Consider the following 17299-nt stretch of genomic DNA (forward strand, 5'->3'; position numbering starts at 1 on the left):
ATCACGTATCGCCCCGGGACCAAGAACCAAAAACCAGATGCATTGTCCCGGGTACACGAAGAAGAAGCCAAAGCGGGGCTGTCGAACCCCACCGAGACCATCATCCCCGAGTCCACTGTCGTGGCCACCCTCACCTGGGACGTGGAGAAGACTGTCCGGGAGGCCCTGACAAGGAGCCCGGACCCGGGGACTGGCCCCAAGAACAGACTGTACGTCCCACCAGAGGCAAGAGCTGCCGTATTGGACTTCTGTCACGGGTCCAAGCTCTCCTGTCATCCCGGAGTGCGTAGGACCGTGGCAGTAGTCCAGCAGCGCTTCTGGTGGGCGTCCCTGGAAACCGACGTCCGGGACTACGTCCAGGCCTGTACCATCTGCGCCAGGGGCAAGGCAGACCATCGGAGGACGACGGGACTCCTCCAGCCCCTGCCGGTGCCTCATCGCCCCTGGTCTCACATCGGCCTGGACTTCATCACGGGCCTCCCGCCGTCCTAGGGCAACACCGTTATTCTCACAATAGTGGACCGGTTCTCCAAGGCGGCCCACTTCGTGGCCCTCCCGAAGCTCCCGACAGCCCAGGAGACGGCAGACCTTCTGGTCCACCACGTCATGCGGCTGCATGGGATACCATCGGACATTGTATCAGATCGTGGTCCCCAGTTCTCTTCGCAGGTGTGGAAGAGTTTCTGTAAGGAGCTGGGGGCCACCGTGAGTCTCTCGTCCGGGTACCACCCCCAGACCAACGGCCAGGCAGAGCGGGCTAACCAGGAGTTGGAACAGGCCCTTCGCTGCGTCACCTCCGCGCACCCGGCGGCCTGGAGTCACCATCTGGCCTGGATCGAGTATGCCCATAACAGCCAAGTCTCGTCTGCTACCGGCCTCTCCCCTTTTGAGGCATGTTTGGGGTTCCAGCCCCCATTGTTCCCGCTGGTGGAGGGAGAGGTCGGTGTGCCCTCGGTCCAGGCCCACCTCAGGAGGTGCCGCCGGGTGTGGCGGACCGCCCGCTCTGCCCTGTTAAAAGCCCGGACGAGGGCCAAGACCCATGCGGACCGCCGACGTTCCCCGGCCCCAACATACCAGCCCGGGCAGGAGGTGTGGCTCTCGACCAAGGACATCCCTTTGTGTGTCGACTCCCCAAAACTAAAGGACAGATTCATCGGACCCTTTCGTATCCTCAAGATCATCAACCCGGCCGCAGTGAAGCTTCAACTCCTGGCTTCACTGCGGATTCACCCTGTCTTTCATGTTTCCCGTCTCAAACCACACCACACCTCGCCCCTCTGTACTCCGGGACCTACGCCGCCTCCTCCCCGGCTCATTGACGGGGAGCCTGCCTGGACAGTCCGCAGGCTCCTGGACGTCCGTCGTAAGGGCCGGGGTTTCCAATATCTGGTGGACTGGGAGGGGTATGGACCTGAAGAACGCTCCTGGGTGAAGAGGAGCTTCATCCTGGACCCGGCCCTCCTGGCCGAATTCTACACAAGACATCCGGACAAGCCTGGTCGGACGCCAGGAGGCGCCCGTTGAGGGGGGGGTCCTGTTGTGTGGGCCGCTGAAGAGGAGGTACTGCTGGCCCACCACCACCAGAGGGCGCCCTGCTTGGAGTGCGGGCTCCAAGCACGAGAGGGCGCCAGACCCAGAAGAAGTGACAGCTGTCACTCATCCTCTGCACCAGCTGTCACTCGTTATCATCACTACCATAAAAGCCGGACTGCAACTCCACCTCCCCGCCGAGAAATCGACTACCAGAACCAAGGTAATTTCTCTGCTGACTAATACGCTGTCTAACTTTGTTCTGTGTGCAGTCGCATTCCTGTGAAGACCCAGAAGAGGACAAACAGGAGCTGCACGAGTGTGTGTGATTTGGAGGTGGAGGTGCTCCCTCCTAACGGTATCTGGACTATAGATTACTGAGTGTGCGGACTCACACTCACACATCATATTTCTGCTTTCTGCCAGCAGTACCAGGGTCGACAGTCGAAGACAGAGGCCACCTGGGGACTCGGGACTTGGCGGCTCCGGTGTTCTTCAGGCCGTTGGTGGTGGAAGCCGTGTGGGACGCGGCTTCTCTCTCGTCGGGCGTCTTCTATCTTCGAGCCTGCCCACACTTCACCTGGTGTTTATTGACTGTGAAATTAAGACACGTTTCGTTGTGTAATATCACATTAAATTGTTACCTTTTGGCTTACTCATTGTCCGTTCATTTGCGCCCCCTGTTGTGGGTCCGTGCTACGACACCTTCCCAACACTTTCAGTAATATCTTGATGATCTATACAGTGTGGTTCAAGTCCATCGCACAAGTGCATATGGGGGATGTCCAACTCCACTTTTCCATTTGCACAGTTTGTTAATCTGAGTGTAAAGTAAGGTGCAGGGCACAAAGGGGTTGTATTTTGTGGCACAATTTAATTATGGGTGTGTTTTAACATGAATTACACCAGTCACATTGTCATCTGTCATTGCCTTTAAGAGTTCAGCTGGAGTACTGTTATGTAGATGGTAAACAATGTTGACAGAAGTGAGAGGTTTTCTGGCTCACTAAGGATCAAAGTGAACAGTAGGTCATTAACGGTGGCAGCATCCACCATATCTCCCTGAGGTGACACAGTTAAGCACCTCATTCCTAAAGCAACATTTCCATCCAGTTGATCTCCTATATCTCCCACTGGACGTACTCACCGCCCCCTGTTGGTATGCCACACCTTCAAACACAAAGAAAACCAGCATGAAAATGAAAATTTTTGTATTTTTCCATTAGTTTGTACTTTATTATAAATGTTTGTTTTCATTTCAGTTTGATGGTCTTTACTCCTCAAAATGATGCAGACAATGTATCTTGCCCAAGGACGGGGACAGGTCGCATGAGCATGAATGGAACCCATATGGTATGGTAGACTGGTAGTCCAGCTCCAGTCCCACAAAACATCCTGCTCTGCCTTTGCTTGAAAAGCACATATAAAAATCTTAATATCTTGGGGGGAACATTTTTTATCAGCAATATTAGGTCATTTGTCATTAATTGAAATGATGCCTTTGTGATTAAATAAAGCATGTTTTAATTGGAGTTGGTTTGCATATTCAGGCCTTTGACACCACGGACTCAAATCCCACATAATGAGGCTGAAAAAGGACCCGCGGGCGCTGCGTGGAGGCAAACACACGAGCTCGGCTCTGACAGCATCACGCAGGGAAACATTTTCCCTCAGATGGCTTTTCTTGTCGACACAGCAATCTCAGCGGCAGCGGTGGAGAACTGGCGTGCATTATCCAGTCTGATGAAAGTTCAGATATGGTGCACGAGCAGGGGAATGCATTCCGCCTCCTTGTCTGTACGTATTATCATTTATACTGAAGGGAAGCATGTGTAAGACAGGAAATGAAACGATTGTCAGAGGCTGTAAAATGTGATACCCTTCCTTAAAGTGGAGAAAATTTTCACACTTTTTTTGTGTACAATCAATTTTTGAAAATGATTATTATTGGTGGAAGAAATGTGACACCTCTGCAGCTCTGCATTGGTTCAGGTTTTGTGTTTGAAAATAGCGATGAGACGTGAGATAAATGCAGAGAAGGACTCCTCATCCTCCGACCGCAGAGGTGCGATGGTAGAGATATCACAGGGTTTTTTTTGTGTTTGTACAGTGACACATAATACCGCTTTATAGGGAGGACATTCATCTTCAGGAATTCAGTAGCAGTAAAAGTGGATTTATAGCCCGCTATCTTTGCCAGGAGCCCTGCAGCCCACTCTGCTGAAACTTCATTTACTTCATATTTGTACAGAATTGAATTTTACGATCCGGTTACAAGAATCATGCAACTTTAAGCAGTTATTACTGAAAACAGTTTTTTGCTCCTCACCTCTTCTACATTTTTCTACCTTCACCTTTTTAAAAATGAAATGGCAAAATTGAAATAAGCTGTTATTAAGGATTTAGGTTTAAGTAAACAGCAAAGTAGTCACATAATCAGTGGCTTTGTGCATTTCACAAAGCATACAGTGCTTTAAGATCACCTGAGGTATAAACACAATTAAGGGCCCCTTCACACATAACACAAATGAAGCTGACTAGCTCACGAAGGAGGAATTGCATGCCATTCGTGAAAAATTGGAGCCGCCTCATACAGCTGTTGCTACAACCATTCGCGCACACAAACGGCTGAAAGACAGCGAATGCCCTCACTCACTGCACACTTAGAAAAGGCGGGGCTATTCGCGCACATGGTACGATAGTAGACATCAGGTGACCACATTCAACCTGTCTGTGAAAAGTGTCTTTAAGCGCAACACGAGTGTTGCAACACACATGGGTGCAACTTTGGTGTGTCAAAACATTTGTAAACCCTAAAATCATATATATATTGTTGTGTGGGCCGCCAGAAGAGGAGGTACTGCTGGCCCACCACCAGAGGGCGTCCTGCCTGCAGTGCGGGCTTCAGGCACTAGAGGGCGCTGCCGCCTCACAGGAACAGCCGAGGTGACAGCTGTCACTCATCAACTGTGACAGCTGTCACCGATCATCTGCACTTCATCCCGGATAAAAGCAGGATGACACCTCCACCACATCGCCGAGATATCGTTCTTCTAAGGAGGTAATATTCTCAGCTGTAAACTAAACTGTGTCTTAGTCTGAACTCTTTTTGCAGCCGCTTTCCTGTGGTGTTCCTTATCTGTGAGATTGGCGTTTGGTGTGATCAGCGACGGCTTCGCTTCACACCCCAACCAGATAAGTGGTTAAACAGGAGCTGCACGAGTGTGTGATTTGAGGTGGAGGTGGAATTCCCACCGTTGTTGTTACTGGGTGTACACACACCCACACTTGACTGTCTTTGCTCTTCGCCAGCAGTACCAGATCCGACACGCGGAGACGGTGGCCACCTGGGGGACTCGGGACCTGGCGGCTCCAGTATCCTTCGGGTTTGGTGGTGGAGGAAATCGTGTGGTTCCGGTTCTTCTCTAGACGGACGTCTCCTATCGTTGAGCCTGCCCACACGACACCTTTATCCATTGACTTTGTATCATTCTATAATCTGCTGTGTATGGTTGTGGCATTCACAACAGTAAAGTGTTCAAATTTGACTCCTTCTATTGTCCGTTCATTTGCGCCCCCTGTTGTGGGTCCGTCACTACACTTTCACAACATATATTTGGGTTTATGCACTAATCGAACACAGATTTGCAGTCATGCAGTTAGCAGTAGCATGATGTAAATATTTTGGAGGTCTATCGTTATAACAATTTTCCAGTTAGTGGATTTGCAATTAGCAAAGCTAACGTTTAGCTTAGCTGCGCCCACCACTGTTTGTATAGGGCATGAAGGCATTTATAAAGTCTCCCACATCTTTAGGCAAACCTGAGCCTAAATTTAATTTTTTTTTTAAACTTCTTTTTCTTTTCCACTCTACTGTGACACTGTGAGCGGAATACAACCTCTCTGCTCACCGCTGATGAAGCTTGTAACCTCTTCAGTTGTCATCGATGTCTTGGTGGCTTCCCTCACTTGTCTTCTTTTAGTTTGACAGGGACTAAAATTCAACTGTTGACAGATGATTTTAACTCCTTAAGTGTTATTTTGACACTCTTGATGTCGAGCCTTGCAGGTTGTTGTGGTTGTTTCTCAGACTTGATTGTGTCACTGTTGTTGCAGTTATTTAAGTCTCTAAAGGTGTACTGTTAACTGTCTAGCAGTTGACGGAGTACTCACAGGCAAGGCTGGACTGTCATCTGAAAAGGGCTCGGGCACTTTCTGATCACCTGAGGGCCCAGCGCCGTTATATATACGATATATATATAGGCCTATATATGATGTCTGGAAGCATATGCTAAAGAAGAATGTATGTGAAGTTCTGTATATGTATGTTTTTGAGGGTGAGAGATAGAGAGAGAGGAGGATAAGGTCACTAACTTTTTTTCCCTGATTATGAGCCCTGATATGAGCCCTGGCCAGTGAATCTCAATGTGAAAAAAAAATATATATATTCATACCATTTTCCTTAGGCAAAAACTGAAAACGGGTTTCACAGACCCAAACACCTTACGAGGGTTAAGCAAAGCAATATTTTACTAACACACGCAACACTGTAAGTTGGACACCAAATCTAGTCAGAGCATTATTTGACACCAAAGCTAAGGCACCACACACACACACACACACACACACACACACACACACACACACACACACACACACACACACACACACACACACACACACACACACACACACACACACACACACACACACACACACACACACACACACAGGTGCTCCAACTCCTAATTCCCTAATGTATTATGTCCATAAATATAGATGGTCATATGAATAACATGGAAACAGTAGGGAAATTGTGCTGCATAGGCCATGAGGTAAATATGATTTCTGTTAATAAACAGTAAGAAAAGGGCCGTGTTGTGCACAACTCCATCTGGGCCGCTATTGTATGTTCTAAGTCTTACTGAATAAGATTAATCCCTTAATAATAATTTCCTAGGTTAAACATTTTCATACTTTCAGTTTACAATTGCTCCAGTCGAGAGATACTGTCAGTGAGCTTACTGAATGGAATGTTAATAACAACCAAAAATATTTTATGCCAGTTCCACAACGTATCACACATGTCTTTCTGCCCCTTCTCACCAGGCTGGCAGTAGCTACTCCACCTTGGAACGGCTACCAGTGATTGCTAAACAGTAGCACAGCTAGTCGGCTTCTTACCTATCCATCTACCACGCCACGAGGCAGCTAATACTTAATACCAGATGTCTTGATAATGACATGGCATGCCATTACAGAAGGAAAAGATTACAAAAATACATTTTGTATAAAATCATAGTTGCACAACACACGACAAGCAGTAGAGCAGAAATAAGATATTAGTTGGATTTGAGAAAGTGAAAGGGGAATGCCATAACTAACACGTACTAGCAATTACTTTAGACACACAGCACAGGTTGTCCTTGTGACAGTTCAAGACAAATGGAAGAGTTCTATATGCTGGCGCAACAATACAAGAGAAGTCAAAGTGTATGAAAATAAATCAAATGGGTACATGTTTGTGACTGATTTGAGAAAGTCAGGATGACGACTTAGTTTCAGGTAATAAATGGGAAAGGAAACGCCAAAGCGGTGAATAGCTACACTGCATTGGCTAGCTACTAGCAAGTGTTGAGATGAATTCTAACCTCAATCTCTCCCTGCCTGGGTCACGTCTCTCTCCGTCTCCGTCTCCATCTCCTCTTCACTCTCCACCACCTGTGCTCTCGACGCCGGTCCCGGGCTAGTTTGAAATGATGGACCGGGGGCCCCACTACCCAAACCCGAGGTCGAGCTTGTGGTTTTAAACATATCTGTGATTTTGGCACATTTTGCTGTGTCGTCTTTTAATTTCTGTTTTCTTTTTTCCTTTCGCTTCTCAGCTCCACTCTTTTGCTTCTCCATTTTGTGCACAACTCTCCGTTCTCCACTCGAGCTCGGACCGAATAGCCAAAACTTTGAATGATGACTTGGATCAGGTGGGGGCCTGTAGGGAGGGGCGGGCCTTCGAGAACCAAGGAATTTCATTGGACTAGCCCAATGTGCCTCAGGAGAAGCATCCAATGGGCCTCTATGTGTCATTTTTTACTGTCGCAATCAATAAAAAATATAATTATATACATATATTTTTAATGACAGACCTGAGGGGGCCAACAATGCGCGAGGGCCTGGCAGAATTTGCCGGTACGCCAGATAACCAGTCCAGCCGTGCTCACAGGTGTTGGTGCTGTTGCCTCATAAATACAGGGTTCTTAGTTCAAACCCAACCTGATGTCTTTGTCTGAGGTTTTCCCATAGTTAATGACCAAACATTTATGAATCCAAGCAGAGTTAAAATACTCTCTATAATGTTGAAAATCAAATTGGTGGTGGAGTATTGAGTGTATAAACCCTGATTGTTTTCAAAGACAGGTCACATTTGGGAGCATGCAACTACCAGGGGTCCTGGATGGAAACCACCCGAGCAGGACAATGGCCCATCCCCACCTATAGAAAGTAACCATCCATCTGCATTTGCCAGATGATATGTGGGTGACCCGTTGCCCTTTTCCAGTTGCTGTGGTCTTCAAGTCTGAGGCACCAGCAGGATGGATCATGCATGAAGAAACATCATGTGGCTAAAATGTTGTAGCTGATACTCCTTCAAACAGTGACACAAAGTCATTCCAATGGCATTCAAGGCTCCTCCAACGAAACCTAGTGCCAAAGACATCTAGTCATCTAGTCCAACTCCAACAACCAGGACCCTAAAGACTTCAACCTATGTTCTTTTGCAAAGGTATCAGCAACACCAAACATCTCCCTCTTAAGAACTCATAACTCCATGAAGCTACTCTGAGGTCTTTATGGAACTCAAATATTGAGGACCCAGAGGCATGAATGTCTGGATAAATTTGACACTTTCACCACATAAAGAGGCACTCCTGATAGCCAGATCTCAGACATCTTAATCTTGATACAGGACAGCAATGTCTAATACTTGATATCAACTCTAGACCTTTTATTTGCACTTTGTAACAGAATCATTCATGTCATTTTTGACTTGTTCTGAATCAACTCAAACCCCAGTTAAAAATATATCTAAATTAAGACTTCCACGTGTCCATTTACATTCTGATGTCAGTGACAAAAGACATCTGTTCCAGTAGGTTATCTGTTCAAAAACTTGTGTGGTCTGGTTTGAGCAGATATACTTCTTGGCAAATAAAGAGATGAACTTTCCAAGCATTAAAATTCCATGTCAAGCGTGCCTTGGGGTTTGTCACTATGCCGACAACACAAACTTAAACGGCACAGAGAAAAAAAAGAGGTAGGAAGCTGATAAAGCCCCCTTTTTATTACCCAGAACCCCACTGTTTCCCGGGGAGCACATATTTAATTACAGACGTGACGAGGAAGACATGAGGGATTTCAAATGCAGGGAGTCTGTCATCCGCCGCCCCGAGTGGAAATCGCACTCTCACCACACAGCATGCTGTACAGATTAGCTCGGGGTCGGAAATTACAGAACATCTCCCGACCTCAGTGGAACTCTCTGCAGGAGCTCGCCAACTTTCAGGGCTGGCTTCCTCCAGTCTAATGAATCTCTTTTTAGATGTAAAAAGAGGCTGTTTGTGGCTCCTGCAGAAGATGCATATTGATTTTGCTTCACGCTGAACACGTCGAGCATTGGGTTTATAAATAGATTTCGTCCTTATTTAACTATTTTTCAGCAACAGCTCAGGACCGGTCTCTGACTAGAGCTTTTGTTCGCACTTGAAGGGCATATCCCGAGGCAACTCGAGCAGCAATGCATCTGATACGGGTGTAACTGAAGAAATGCTTATGATGTTAAATGTAATGGGGTGCCTCAGGGATCCATCTGCAGCCCGTCTCTTTTTCACCCTCGTGACACCATTTATGATACGTGATCACTGAATCGTAGGACACAAATCAAGGGATCCCCTTTTCCCTGGCGGGAGGTACGCGCTCACCCACAGTCAGCACATTTTAACAGGACTTTTCTTTCCACATCTTTCATGGATGAACATTACACTTTCAACAGCTATTATTTTCTGCCTTGACAAACATGAAATCTATCCCTTGGTAATAATAGAACTGCGGGAGGCATTTTGAAGAGGTGGCTCAATGTACAGTAAAAGATTTACACACTCCTCCAATGACAGCTTGAAGGCTTTTATAAACCACACAGTCCACAGAGGTACCAGGGGGAGCACACCTGACTACACACAGAAGTATGCAGGACACCACACAACATATTCTCTGTGAGCTGCGACACATGATAAAGCTGACAGTGACGCTTTGCTTAAATTAAATTGAAAAAAAAATATGAGAAAAAGCATATTTTTATTACCTTTGAATTTGCACAATGTTAAATTGCACAAAAAAGCAAAAAAAGTGTAAATGTTAGTATGAAGTGGTTTTTCAGGTGATTAAAAAACAACAAAAAACCGACAATGGTAACTTTTCTCTGCTTTTACAGGTCACATGACTTCCAGAAAGAGTAATATGACATTAGAAACAAGAGCAATCAGAGATTTCTGACATCCGCCAATCCAGTTCACCTCCAAAATTCAAGTAATGATGAAAGGTGAACATAATTAAAGGCTTCTGGAAACATCAGTATGCTTCACCATTGTCTGGCCAGTTTAGCTACACTATCTGTGGTGCAAATTTAGTGATAATCCGTCAAGTACTTCTGATGTAATCCTTCAAACCTATATAAATGGGAAATCTTGATCCAGAATCTGGATCCGGATCCAGATCACCTCCAAAATGCAGTGGAGTCTTCCATGCCCTAATATCTATCTGTGGTGCAAATTTGGTGAGAATCCGTGAAGTAGTTTTGCTGTAACCCTTCAAAGCCTATATAAAGTGAAATTTGATCCAGAATCCAGATCCAGATCACCTCCAAAAATTGAATGAGGTCTTCCTTGGCCTAATATTCATCTGTGGTCAAAATTTCATCAAACTCTGTGCAGTAGTTTTGACATAATCTTACCAACAGTCAGACAGACAGACAAATAAATATTGGTGGACGTAAATATTTGGTGCACTATGTGGAGGAAGAGAGCAATATCACCCAAAACCTTACAGGAGATGGAATTACGGCATTATTAGATTCAAAACAACAATGAAATGACAATATTGAGCCAGACTTGCACGTTTGTCACTATGATCGTGTAAGGTCTGCTAGAATTACAATTATCAGAAGATGACAAAACCCATTTTCATCACTCAGTGAAAATGCTGTCATTTCTCTATTGTGGTTTGTCATAATTCTGAAAATATTGCTTATATTTTCCACAAATCTGTAACTGAAACTCACCACAGCTCCATTAATAATTCTAAAATTTTTCTCATGTGTTTTATGAATCTTTTACAAATAAACACAACTATAAGTTTAATTTACTAGAATCAGTAACTGGAGGCCATTTACATGTCTTTCTGCCCCTTCTCACCAGGCTGGCAGTAGCTACTCCACCTTGGAACGGCTACCAGCGATTGCTAAACAGTAGCACAGCTAGTCGGCTTCTTACCTATCCATCTACCACGCCACGAGGCAGCTAATACTTAATACCAGATGTCTTGATAATGACATGTCATGCCATTACAGAAGGAAAAGATTACAAAAATACATTTTGTATAAAATCATAGTTGCACAACACACGACAAGCAGTAGAGCAGAAATAAGAGGCCATTTACATTAACATTTACGTTCAGTTATGTTCGGCTTTCTTTAACTGTAGCTGTTTTAGATTTGGCTAGTTTTATTTTAAGGTAGCCGTCTGTTCTGTTAAGCTTTGATTCACTTGAAGATACAATTAGCTTTTTAATTAGCTGTATCTTCAGTTTCACATTTAGGGAATAACCCTGTTGTGACTGATGATTTGCAGATGTTCATGCTGGTTATATGGTCGCAAATTGAGCCTTACTGGCGACACGTAAGCAGAGCCTGTAAAAGGAGTTTTACAAAGCTGTAAAATGGCTATTGGACCCTTTATATCTACTTAAGCTAACTAAATCTAAAATGGAAAAATATTGCGCTAACATTCAGATAGCTTTATGTTTAGTTAGATTTGTGTTAAACTTGTTCAGATTTGGCAGTTTTAAATTAAGTTTGATTTAACTTCAGTTAGTCGTTTACGTTCTATTAGCTTTTTGGTCATATTTATCCAGTTAGATTTTATTCATTTACTTTAGTTCTATTAGCTTTTTGATTACATTTATCCAGTTTGGTTTTATTTATTTACTTTGGATTCAGTTACCTTTATATATTAAGTTCTTAAAAGCAATACAGCTAGATAATCGCTTTAGCTTTATGTATGTTTCATGGTCAGCATGGTGTAGCTCAGTTTGATTAGATTTTTTGATTGCAATCAACAAGCTTGTTTTCATGTCAGCTAAATTGCCAAGTAACAAAGTTAGCCGACTCGAGAAGCCACAGGGGCTCGACTGTTTGTATATAGTCAAAAGGTCATACTTGTAGAGACGTTAACTTATCTTAGGGGTGACGTTCATGTAGTGGTGGGCAAAGCCAAACAAAAAGTTAGCTTTGATAACCATTAAACTGCTAACTGAAAAGTTAACTTTTATAACGCTAAACCGCTAAAAAATTTAGTGGAAGTTACCGCTAGACGCTAACTTTTGGTATTGACTCGGTCACGCCACATCGGATTACACTGTTGGCTACTGATAAGCCAGTTTCGAGCAGAAGCACCGCATGGGCTGCTGGACACTCAAACGATCACAAAACACAAAATTAATGCATGAAAAATCAATAAATAAAAAATAAGACGCCAAACTTCATCTTTATCAAAAGCAGTAAATTGCAGTACTAGAAGTCACAGTTTATATAGTTACAAAATTGTTAACAGCACTATGGCTCATCCATATTGCATTCACAAACACAAAACAAATGCACGAAAAAAAAAAAATAAAATTACTGACTTTTAAGCTGCTTACCGAGTGTCCACAGTGTAACTTCTTTCGGCTCTATCTTGCAACAACAGCAGGGCTTGTGTGCTTTGACCTGTGAACTTTAAGTGTTAGCTAGGTAGCTCTCTGCGTTCATAAACAGGAACTAACATGTATGATTTTAGGGTTTACAAACATTTTGGACTGTTAAACTTATTCACTTTACCAGCAACAAACATGTTAGCAGACTGAAAGTTAGCAGAACTAAATTTAGTGGAAGGTAACTGGTCTGCTGATGGTTTTCAAAGTTAGCTGAAAAGCTAATCCGCTAACAAAAACTTGAGCTTTGCTAATTAGCAGTTAGTGAATTTGGTCACTGGTGACCAAAGGTGGCAATTAGAGGGGCTTTGTTTGTCAAATGAAACGTTGCTTAGCAATGTAAACTTTGATATTTTAGCCATTTTTGCACGACCCAGCATAAAAGCACATTGAGAACCATGCTTGACACCGCTTGACTAAATGAACAGCTTGGATGTTCTCATCATATGAAAAAGTCACTTTGTATGACTAAAAAAGGTTTTTTGTTCACTAATTATAAGAAAATCATTTTTCCAGGCGCACCTTTGCTAATTTAGTCAAGATCATACAAAGTGTTAGTAATTAAGCAGTGACTGGTGATGTAAGGGCAGGAAAAGGTTACATAGTCACAACAACAATCCTCCATGTCAGCCTCAACAGTGCTACGCTTTCCAACAAACTGAGTATTCAAACTTAATTGCAAGAAAGCTTTGTGCAGTTTAGTGCAGATTATTTCATTTTTCAGGTGGTTTTTAGCATTCAAGCCCTGTCCTGGAGGAAATTCTATTGGAAATCAAGACAAAATGCAATGATCCTTCACGCTATAAAAAGCTCTGCAACACCCCTGAGAATAATTCAAACATGAACTTATCTGGAAGGGTAGTCGGGCCTCGCTCAAGTAAATTACCCGATGATTCTCGCGAGTGCTTAACCCAGGAAGCCATCAGTCTGACATCAAACCCAGTGTGCCATTTAGACCTCCTAATTTAGCCCATGTCATTAAACCAGCATCATAAACTCTCCCAAGTACAGCTTTCTACAATTGGAATATTTTCATGGTTTAGAAAACGGCACCTCTGCTGATGTGGTACGTAATACCTTCATTTTGGGTTTTGCCAAGCCATTACCTTTTATTTGTGATGAGGGAAAAAGCTTACGATATGATATACATCTTTACAGCTTTAGAAATGTTGCCGGAGTGGCATTGCAGCAATGAGCAGAAAACTGTTGATGTGTGCTTGCACCTGCAGGAAAGAATGTCAACAGGTTTAGAACTTCAAATGGCACGAAGAAACTTGCATTCTCCTCAGTAATTTCCTATAAGTAGTGGCACATTACATGTGTAGCATGAGACAAAAGTACAAGATCCTAGCAACAAATAATACTGTATCCTTATATGACTGTAAGGATACTCTTTAAAGTAGACCTGCATTGAAATAAATGTGGTCAGATTTCAGAAAGAAATAGCTGATATGTATTTATAAGACCCTTGTGAATGCAGTAAAGTAAATCTGTAAGCCCAAATTTCAGCGGCGAAATCTTCGTTTAAAAATGACAAATTTGCAGCTAAAATTTAGCCCTCTGTGAAAACAGTTTGTACAGCCGTATCATTTCCATGACGTCAGGGACAAGACGACGCGCTCCTGCCTTCAGTCCGATCCCGCATTGAAATTGATTTTATCTGTTAGTAATGTTACTTATACACGTCCTGGTTTCAACATCCAAAAGTAAGCTACAATGAATGTGAGATACAGATCTGTGTGCTCAGATCAGCAACGACATCGACAGCGGGCGCCGTTCTTCCTCTCCCGCTCTCTGCCTCCGCTGCGCTTATTAAGTCTGCGGGCTCGTTAACGAGCTCGTTAACTGCCGACGCGGGCCACTCACATCGCCCGTGTCTGCTTTGCAGCTGGTGTTGTGCCAGATTCAGCGCACAACACCGGCATCACCTCTCTGTCTACTGAATGGAGCTGCAGCACACTTGGCACAAGTCCTGAGATTACGCTCACTGCTTTAATGTGAAGCGGTGGTACACCTGTTGCAAAATCCACAGCACCGCACGTCTCTGCAATCAGAGCCCCAGAGCTCCATGGACGCTGAGAGAGGTTTATATATTTTTAATGACTGGGATTCTTTGTGGGTTTCGCCTCCATATCCTGCGATAGTACCGGAGGCGAAAGACAGTAAATTTTCATTGCGACACCACTCAATCAAACGGGCGTATGAAAAAGTCCCCCAAAATAATTTTCAAGCACAAATAAAAGAAATGTGTACTCACCAAACGTACCGCAAGACAATATGAAGTTTTAAAAAACCGTCGATCCTTCCGTATAAGACAAAAAGGTAAGCGATGCAAACTGATGTAAATCCACTAATTACAACTGGCGCAATGCATGCTGGGAGAGGGTCTTGTCCGTGACGTCTTGGCAGCGTCCATGATGAGAGGGACAATTTGCGCAGGGCTAAATGTTAGCTGTAAATTTGTCATTTTCAAATGAAGATTTCTCCGTTGAATGACAGATCTGGGCTTGCAGATTTACTTTACTACATTCAGAAGGATCTCATGTATAAATGTAAGTCATTTTTTGTTCAAAAAATCTGACTGCATTTTTTTCAATGCAGGTCTCCTTTAAAAGGACAAGTACAGTTATTTAGAACATTTAGCTAGTCTCCTATTGCCGATGTATAAAGGCTGACTGGCAATGTTTTAGGTGCAAAACATAATCGGATACCCAATCGTGGCTTGACATTAGGTATAAGCGGTGTTAAAAGTAGAACTACAGAACATTTTGAGCTATCTTAACATTTTTGACCATGTTTTTGTGACATTAGGATGCATCAGGATCCAAAATAGTTAACAGTCGGATGTAATTTGTGCAGAGGTAGTTAATATATCTCCTTGACAGAAGACAGTTGTGAGATATAAACAGATACATTTTAGCTTTGTGGAAAACTGGTAAAAAAAAAAAAAGTATCGCATAGATTATATGATGTAGCAACCCAGTCACCCAGTCTCACGGCATGTCGGGATTCAGGAGCGTGAAATATACATTAATTTATTGGTTCATGATATTGTGACAAAAAGCGCCTCATTTTCGTCACGGCAGCACAAATTAATTCTCATTCATTCCGTGATGGCTGCGCGAAATTAAAAGTGAAGTGGGGGGGGGGGGGGGGGGTCAGGGGTGGTTATGGTTAGGGGAAGGAGTAGGGTTAGTAATAGTGAGTTTAAAAAAAGTCACGAAAATTTGACTCATTTCGTGACGGGAGGACGAAAAAAATGTGACACTGGGCTGGCTGCAGCATTGTGTCCATGTGCATAAACATTTGTGTAATGGGACTTGTACATACAGCAATGTGTCCAAACTAGTCAAAATTTTGGAAAATGTGTCTAAACTTTTGACTGTTATCGAAATAGTGAGAAATACCAATTTTGCCTGCTATTTTAGTAAATCAGGTCAATTTCCTGCATTTTTGGAATCGAGATTTCAATTTCAATTTATTTTTTCATTTATATCGCACCAAATCACAACAGAGTTGCCTCAATGTGTTTCACACAAGTAAGGTTTAACCTTACTAACCCCCAGAGCAGCAGTGGTAAGGAACAACTTCCTTTGAGGAAGAAACCTCAAGCAGACCAGAATCAAAGGGGTCACCCTCTGCTTGGGCCATGCTACAAACATAAATTACAGAGATCAGCCATTCCAAGCTAACCTACACATCAAAGCCTTTTTTTTCAGATTTCACCAAGTGTTTGAAACTGTAGCATATTACAAACATATATATCTGAAGTTACTACACTCAACAAAAATATAAACGCAACACTTTTGGTTTTGCTCCCATTTTGTATGAGATGAACTCATAGATCTAAAACTTTTTCCACATACACAATATCACCATTTCCCTCAAACATTGCTCACAAACCAGTCTAAATCTGTGATAGTGAGCACTTCTCCTTTGCTGAGATAATCCATCCCACCTCACAGGTGTGCCATACCAAGATGCTGATTAGACACCATGATTAGTGCACAGGTGTGCCTTAGACTGTCCACAATAAAACTCTGAAAACCACTCTGAAAGGTGCAGTTTTATCACACAGCACAATGCCACAGATGTCGCAAGATTTGAGGGATCCTATGGGCACCACACAGATTAAGGAGCAGTACAACTGGTTTAAAGACGGCTGCACAACGGACATGTTGTGACATGCCATTCGGAAGATTCAGACGGCTGTCGGTGGCTTTTCAGTCGTGTGACTATCCGAGAAATTGTGGAAGAGCTGGGCATGTCACAACATGTCCTGTGAGGCTTCAACACGAAGGCGCTTTTGCTGCGCCATCAGCTTCGTGCCGATGAATTTCGCTGCAACTCTTTTCATGGCAAAATCTTCTGTCACAGTGGAATGTGCCGAAAAAAGTGCTGATGTCGACCTCTTCCACAGTTTCTCGGATAGTCACACGACGGTCCCGCATCACCACAGAGTTCACTTTGGAAATGATCCGGTCATTTCAGCATGTTGATGGCCGACTGGAGCGTGGTTCGCTCTCCACGTGCGGCCGTCTTTAAACCAGTTGTACCGCTCCTTAATCTGTGTGATGCCCAGAAGATCATCACCATAAGCCGTCTGAATAATTCGAATGGTTTCCACTTGGCTGTCGCCCAGTTTCTGGCAAAATTTGATGCAGTCGCGCTGCTCCAGTCATTCCGCCATTTCCTTGCAAAGAAAAAAAGAGGAGCGACTACACCCATCCTCACACAAAGGCTGCTTACA

The sequence above is a fragment of the Thalassophryne amazonica genome, chromosome 11 (assembly GCF_902500255.1).
Source record: "Thalassophryne amazonica chromosome 11, fThaAma1.1, whole genome shotgun sequence".
NCBI classification, from domain to species: domain Eukaryota; kingdom Metazoa; phylum Chordata; class Actinopteri; order Batrachoidiformes; family Batrachoididae; genus Thalassophryne; species Thalassophryne amazonica.